The sequence below is a fragment of the Cryptotermes secundus genome, unplaced genomic scaffold, assembly GCF_002891405.2.
Source record: "Cryptotermes secundus unplaced genomic scaffold, Csec_1.0 scaffold4169, whole genome shotgun sequence".
Taxonomy (NCBI): domain Eukaryota; kingdom Metazoa; phylum Arthropoda; class Insecta; order Blattodea; family Kalotermitidae; genus Cryptotermes; species Cryptotermes secundus.
In genome coordinates this window covers 8,775-16,977 of record NW_019741381.1, presented here as the reverse complement: position 1 = coordinate 16,977, position 8,203 = coordinate 8,775, and the positions used below count along the sequence as shown (strand labels likewise).

Below are 8,203 nucleotides of genomic sequence, written 5' to 3'. Positions count from 1 at the left end.
GCGATATACGCCTGATACGCGACAATATATATGCATACACCCCCATTTTTGTATGTTGATGTACAATAATTGGCCCGTAATACATAATTATCTAGGAGCAATGAAGGAGATATAGAAAGAAATAAAAACCATAGCAAAAACAACTGGCTTAGAGGTGAATGTAAATAAAACTAAAATGCTGATACAGTCTAGAAAGAATCCAAGGCAAACTGGAGAAATTAACATGGAAGGGGACGGGATAGAAATAGTTGAAGACTTCATATATTTAGGATCGAAATTCCACAAAGATGGAGAGGAAAATCATGAAATAACAAGAAGAGTAAAACTAGCGAATAATGCATATTTCTCGTTACTATCAGTTTTTAGATCAAAGGATATACACTGAGCGATGAAAACAAAATATATAAAACAAAGATAAGACCGGTGCTTTATTATGGATGTGAGGGTTGGACGCTAAACAAGAAAGATGAATCAGTCATCAATTCTTTTGAGAGGAAAATCCTAAGACGAATTTATGGACCAATAAAAGAGAATGGGATATGGAGAATAAGATATAATAAAGAGTTATACAAATTATATAAGGAGCCAGAGATCTCAGTGACGATAAAGCTAAAAAGATTGCAATGGGCTGGGCATGTACAGAGAATGGATAAGGAGCGTATTCCGAAGAAAATGTTATATAGTACAAATAGGTGGCAGGAGACGTGCTGGGAAACCAAGAACTAGATGGAATGATGCAGTGGAAGAAGATGCAAAGAAGTTAATGGGCATAAGGAACTGGAAGAGAGCAGCACAGGAAAGAGAGGAATGGAGGAGCTTGATAAGGGAGGCCAAGGCCCGACATCGGGCTGTTGCGCCATAGAAGAAGAATAATAATACATAATTATCTACACAAATTTTATTTATTTCATATTCTTTTAAATGGTATTCAGTCAATCAAACTATATGAGGCGGATCAAATAATAAGGAATTTAACAGTTGTTCGGTTTTATCAAATAAGCCTCTTATATTCTGATGACATACCATCAGAAAATGAGATGTAGATTGATTAGTTTTCCCTTGATATAAGTTGGTAGTATTAGAGTTAGCAACCTGTCCATTATGATTTTCGCCACAATTTTTATCTCCACTTTTAGGGAACTTGTGAGTTAAAGCCAGATACTTATTTATATTTGGTTCATACCTTAACCCTCCCATAAAAAATCCGAGCTCCTATTAATGGGTTTTCTCCTGTTACGTTTATCAGGGGTATTGTCTAATTCAGTGACAATCAAACCTTCTAAGTTCCTGGGTTGACCACTTCTTTTCCACCTGTTTTCAAGGGTCCATTTCTTGGTGGAATATGAGTCCCTTCCTCTTCTAGCTCTTGTTCATCCTTCCCTTTCATTATAATTGGGTGAGACTTTTTCTCCCTCCACATATCCAAAATTTCTATTACTATTCCTTTTACTATCTGCTCCTTACCTCTTGAATTCATATGTAATTCATCCGAGCTCCTATTAATGGGTTTTCTCCTGTTACGTTTATCAGGGGTATTGTCTAATTCAGTGACAATCAAACCTTCTATGTTCCTGGGTTGACCATTTCTTTTCCTTCTGTTTTCAAGGGTCCATTTCTTGGTGGAATATGAGTCCCTTCCTCTTCTAGCTCTTGTTCATCCTTCCCTTTCATTATAATTGGGTGAGACTTTTTCTCCCTCCACATATCCAAAATTTCTATTACTATTCCTTTTACTATCTGCTCCTTACCTCTTGAATTCATATGTAACCAATGTTTAGTAAATGAGTCCCTTTTGGATTCTATCTCTATAACACCTTCATTTTTTTTTTAACTTTCTGTTAAACCTTTTCACCTCATCATTTACACATGATTTTTGCCCCAAGTCATGTCTATCTGTTAGGTTCATAACTAAAACATTTGTGTGAGTATTCTTGTTTACAAAGTTCCTAATTTGGATCAGTCCCTTATCAGTCTCATTCCTGCTAACATCCTCAGTACCACCCCACACAATCACCAACTCCTTTTTAGAGAAGTCCTCAATATCATTCACCTGAAGTTAAAATTGTTGCTAGATCTGCACCAGGTTTTACTAGTCCTCGAACACTGTATTCCACATTCNTTCACCTCATCATTTACACATGATTTTTGCCCCAAGTCATGTCTATCTGTTAGGTTCATAACTAAAACATTTGTGTGAGTATTCTTGTTTACAAAGTTCCTAATTTGGATCAGTCCCTTATCAGTCTCATTCCTGCTAACATCCTCAGTACCACCCCACACAATCACCAACTCCTTTTTAGAGAAGTCCTCAATATCATTCACCTGAAGTTAAAATTGTTGCTAGATCTGCACCAGGTTTTACTAGTCCTCGAACACTGTATTCCACATTCAGGTTATGTCATAGTTTAGCCGCCATTTCCCTTACATGACTGTCACCAAGAAATAAAATCTTGTTTCTTGGATTTTGAAGATTATCCTTTTTTCTCCTAACTTTCCCACTTGTTTGTTGACGAGTTACCTTTTTGAATTCAGGCTCTTTCAGATTCGACAGCACTTCAAAGCGGTTTGCGGTTATGATAGACTGGTTATCTTGTTGGATTTCCGTCCTTTTGTGTATTGTCCATTTGTAATGCTGATACACCATACAAGCTGAAGTGAATTGGGTAGTTGTATGTGAAACAAAACAACCCAGCAAAAAATACTCTCATAATTATGATCAGCTAAATAGATAACTGATATTTCAAAATCAGAGTAATAATTTTAACAGTTCATACAAAATTTCCAGAGAAACTTTCTTCAAAGTGTCATTGAACTGCTGTGTCAGAGGACACTGGTAGTGATGAACACATCCAGTCAAAAGTTTCAGATGCTACAAACAACACCAATAATGGTAATAGCAAACAATATCCCAGTAGCTGTGGATGGTGTGGACAATAATCCTGCAAATGTCAAGCCCAAGAACTATCAGCAAGAAATGGAAAATGGGGAAGATGACGATGATAGCACAGATAATGAAAAAGAAAATTAATCAAAAGGCGAAGACCAAACTGTCAACTAAACACAACACAGCATGTTTCATACTTTCAGAACACTATTTTGCATCACTCTATTCAAAGTTCTGTCGGCCCTGAGCAATTAAGCAACTGTGAAAATTTACGGTTCCAATTTTCTAGTGTTTTCTTTACTTTTAAAAGGTGAAACACATAGAAAACAATTTTTGAACAGCGATTTCTGAATCTTCTGTGTAGCTTGGTTAATAGAAATAGACTTTTGATAGGTTTTCACTGCCTAAAAAGTTTCACTGAGAGGTTTGGAAAACTAGAGAAATAGCAATAATTTTTAGTATTCCTTATTCCAGACACATTATATTAAAGTTTCTGAGTAAATATGTTTTTATCTGGAGTTGTTACCTGACTCCTAATAAACCCTCAATCTGGAGGACCAGGATAAACAGGTCATTAAACAGTCTACAGCAAATAAAATACAAAATTATTCTCATTCTTGTCACTGATAAAAATAAATATGATTACTCATTCTATGCTAAATGCTGCAGTGAAGGTACAAGTTATATCAAAGTGTAACTGTTCTTTGTTAAAAGAATCACAAACTTACATATTCAATTTAGGAATACAAATAAACTAAATGAAAAATTATGAATTCAACATGGAAGGTCTTGATCTAAATATGCCCACTACTAGGTTTCTCATACAATTCTGATTTCTTCCTCACATTCTCAATATTGGACCAATGAAGTGATTAGAAAGATCCAGATGTTACAAAACATCTACTAATTTGTATAAAAAAAAGAGAGAGAGATATACCAATTATAACATTTCAGAATTTGCTACGAATAACGGATATTTGCAGGGCAGAAAATTTCAGAAGCCTTACAAAAAAAACTGCAGTAAATAAAGGAAGGAAAGGAAAGACAATTATTCATCATTGCATATAAACATCCGGGCCAGTTTTATTTGACAGTTTTAGCAAAATATGTTTGGATAGTGAAATCCTTAATTTGTTCTTAAGTAACTAGGGGAGATGTGACACATATAGATACAAACATAACACCGTAGGTCTAGATTGAGGTCCCCTGAGTTATGACATCATGCAGGTGGATACCAATGCTTCAGAAGAACCTGCTCCTTTCCTCTTCACGGTTGAAGTGACCAGGGATAAGCTATGGATAGGTTATATGAGTAAGGTGGCAGAACAAGGACACTGACCAATCAGAGCCATGAAAGGGGGCAGATCTGTTCAGGTCAACAGAAGCAGAAAAAAGTACTTGCTAGGACCATTACAAAAAAAAAAGGCCCTTAACAGGGATACTAAAAATGAATGCCCTTTTCAGGGCCAGTGAAAAGGAGTGCCAAGTCAATATGCTATAGAAACAAATCTGTCCCATTTCTTCAGGCTGTGAATTAGGCTTACACACCTTCTCTGTGAGAAACCACTTTCCTTGTTAAAGTTATTAAGAAGCTGCTTAATCTGTGTTATGCCCTTGATGACATGATTCTTATGTGTAGATTTCCTGACGAGGATACTGGTAAGATTTAGTTCAACATCATGACCAAAGTTTATGCTGTTTTGTCATGGTTAATTTCTCTAGCTGACATATCCAGCTATGGTGACAGTACTCTTTGGCCTTGATTGTGATGTAATCTCCAACCAGCCCAATGTACACTGTACCACATTCACAGCAGATGCTGTATATGCCCAATGTTTTTAAGGCTATATTATCCTTGGTGGGAAACAGGAAACTAGGACTTTCCTTGGTGGGATGCTTACTGTCATGATATGCTTTGATAGCTCTTTGCTAACGCTGCTGAAGTGGTATAAATGAAGCACCAGAGGGCCACTGAAGTATGATCTTCTACAGGTGATTTACCTTTCAGTGGTAAACTGAGAGCACGAGGAATGTGCTGGTTGTTGTAGTCATCATGTTGGTAGGTTTCTGAAGAAAATATAATTAAACATGGAGACTGTGCTGGTCATAGATGGCTTTGGCTCTGTTTGTTAAGATGGACAGCATACTCTGCTTCTTTGCTGCCATTCAAATAGATTATCGTGGGTGGGCTTCCTGTATAATGTACTCCTCCTCATTCCTCTTCCTATAGCACAGTTTCAGTTCTATATGAACAGTCATCAATTTCTTCTTTCTTCTCATGATTTCTTAACATTAAAACAGGCAACTAGTATTCAAACACATTAACACATATGCTTGTATTAATTTATGAATCTTGAAACAAATATATCAATTCAGTCTGCAGTTAACATTACCACAGCCTCCTATGAATGGCACTTTATGGAGTGTATATTTCATTTAACTGATGTGCTGCAATCCCGAATACCGCTCTTGAGTATCTGAAATTATAATAAATGACACAGAAGTTTGGATAATATGGCAAAGATGATTTTCTTTGTTAAACACCATAAACATCATACAACTGTAATAACTACCTGGAACTTTACAGATGACTGTGGTTTTCTTACGCTTTTAAACAGGACAGCTGCATAACAACCATGCTGCAGGTAACCCAACATAAGTCTCTGATTGCTGTAATGGCCAAAACTGTCACCTAAAGCTGGTACTAAGTGACTATCATTTCCTGGGCCTACTTTGGTAGTCAGCTGGTTTGTCACTAATACCTATCAAGGAAACAAGAGAAAACTGAATGCACGTCAAACTCAATTACATCATTTAGAGATGTCACATTTTGAAAATTAAAACATTCATATGACAGATAAGGGACTAAAAAAGAACAAAGAATAAACGAAAAAGCTATGATGTACACAAATACAAGGCCTAACATAACCAGGCTGATTCTGAAAAGATGACATTTCCACCAACCTTTAATGTCACTACCTTCAACACATTTTGCACACATGACCGATGTTTGGAAACATGGTTAGAAATCATTTTCAGCAAGTCCTTTTAGTGCAACGATATTGCTCTCAATATCAAGAAGATTCTTAGTTTCAGGAATGTAAAAGAAATCACAGAGAGCCAGGACAAGCTACTAGGGTGATGTTCAGACACTGGTATTTGTTTTTCGGTCAAAAATCACATCAAAAAGACCAAGCAGATAGGAAAATGGCATTAGGATGAAAAATTGACTGTAGGAAAACAGGTCATGTGGGAGGTAATCAGAACTGTCTCAGGATCATGTACAATTTTTGGATCTTACATTAACAGTACAGAATATTTGAGTTCTATTAATATTATAGTAAGTACGGTGAAAGCCAGAAGTGTGAAGTCTGCAGACAGCCATTGCTAGGGAATGGTTCTGCAAACATGCCTGGTGCTAGGCCATAGCTGTCACACGATCGCCACAACAGTAACGCATGTAACAAAAGAAGAGCTGTTGGAAGTGGCATTTTCTGTGCAGTCTGTGCTAAGTCTACATAATGCGCAGCAGTCTGGAGTCATTCTTCCCCCTGCATGGAGGTGGGTTCAAATATCTATCACCATAACCCTGCGAGTCATAGGAGGTAATGAAAAGGGTACCCAGTGCCTGGGGACTGGACCAGCCTGCTCCTGGGGGATATAAATACAGGGACCTGGCCCTCCAGGTTGGGGGCATCTCAAATCTGAGACAGTAAAATATGGTCATGAGTCCTGCAGGACTCTGACCTGAGAATGGCTGCACTGGCAATGGCCAGCAGCAGTTGTAAACAACAGACCCAATGTCTCTTCACAGTGGGTGTCCCACATCAACAAACCCAGGGGTGTCTGGCAGTAATAAAAATCTGGTCTTCGGCCCTGGATGGATGCTTGACACCAAGACAGTCTTACTGACTGACTGACTTTTCATTGTAGCATAAATTTTACTTAGAGTCAGCCTTCAATTAGAAGAGCAGGAGGTTGGTGTGAGATGCCTTTCAGCCTGCAAGGATGTGAGGCCAGAAGCAGAGGAAAATGTTAAGAAGCAGCGTCCACGATATGAAGCAATGTCCGTCTTTTAGTGCACTCAGCACTATAGTGCCGAAACATGTTGTGAAGTAACAAGTAAAATTGAGTGCACTAAAAGACGGACATTGCTTACATATCATGGACGAAAATCAGTGCAACAGGACGTTAAAGTACAACGTTAAGAAGCAGAACAGTGAAAACCGTGACTGAGGACACCAGTCTTTGTGTGCCAGTGATGTGTAAGGTGTAGTCACAAGTTGTTTAAGAATCAAATAAATCTGATTACCAATCCAAACCCTGTCTATAGTCACATGATTGTGTGACAACATGCAGTTTGTCAGTTGCTTACTTAATTTGCCTGTCTTTTGGTTTGGTAGAATTCCTAATAAAATTATAATAAGGATTTACCTTGGTTAACTCAAAGTAATATACACTTACTGCAACATTATACTTCACTGCCATCATCTTCAGTTCTTGCATAATATCACACAATAATCTGGTTCTCAGCAGAGAATCCAGGGTCCCATTACGAAACGGGAATGCCAGACTATCCACCACTATTAACCTGACCTGTAACACATTAAATTACTTGAAGTTTGGTTCAATCTACTTTCCATTCTTCAAGACTAAGAGTAGGCTCACAACCTCACCATGATAAATGCGTTTGTCTACGTGGATCTCCTGACTGAAGTTTTGAACCAGTTGAGTGATTATCATGGAATCTGATGAGAATGTTAAACCATTTAATGTCATCCAAACCTTGTAATTATTATTTTCCTACAATTGGTAATAACAACATAGCAATCTTGCAAACATACAAACTTGTGAGATGGGAGTGGCACTAATGCCACCTGATGCATGGACGGTCCTGACATGATGTATGGTAACAGCTCTTTGAAAAACATGAACTTCTGTTAAGATAAATACTTTGTATAATGTACAGGAACAACACAGAAACCAGGTAAATATTTCTTCAGTTTTCAGCTTAATGGCAGTAACAAATGACCACTGCAGTTTGGAAGCGTGTGAAATTTGGTACAGAAATAAATATTATGCATGACACGTCTATCATTAATTACAAATATAGCAATAGTTCTTCATGATTTGATAGTACCGTTAATCTTACTTCTTCAACAGTGAACATGTCATTATAACCTTGAACAAATTAATGGCAATGAAAAGAGAAACTATTTCCCTAACAGAAGAGTTCTCTCTTCATAGCCACCACTGTGAAAACCTCAAACTCTACATATTGTAACATGTTGCGCGACTGAGAACCCCCCTCCACCCTCC

At 37.5% G+C, this 8,203-nt stretch overlaps 1 non-coding gene across 2 annotated transcripts in view; it reads right to left on the bottom strand.

Annotated features, from left to right (window-relative positions):
• Window positions 1–1,238: 1,238 nt before the first annotated feature.
• LOC111872761 overlaps window positions 1,239–8,203 on the bottom strand; it is a 13,146-nt gene continuing 6,181 nt past the window's right edge. The window contains exons 2-5 of one of the 2 annotated variants that reach the window (XR_004513944.1): window positions 7,349–7,480; window positions 5,458–5,646; window positions 2,125–5,361; window positions 1,239–1,852 (exon numbers count right to left, since the gene is read on the bottom strand). This is a non-coding gene — a transcript (uncharacterized LOC111872761). Of the gene's footprint in view, window positions 1,853–2,124; window positions 5,362–5,457; window positions 5,647–7,348; window positions 8,158–8,203 lie in introns of those variants that run through there. The other variant, XR_004513943.1, reaches the window with a different exon arrangement.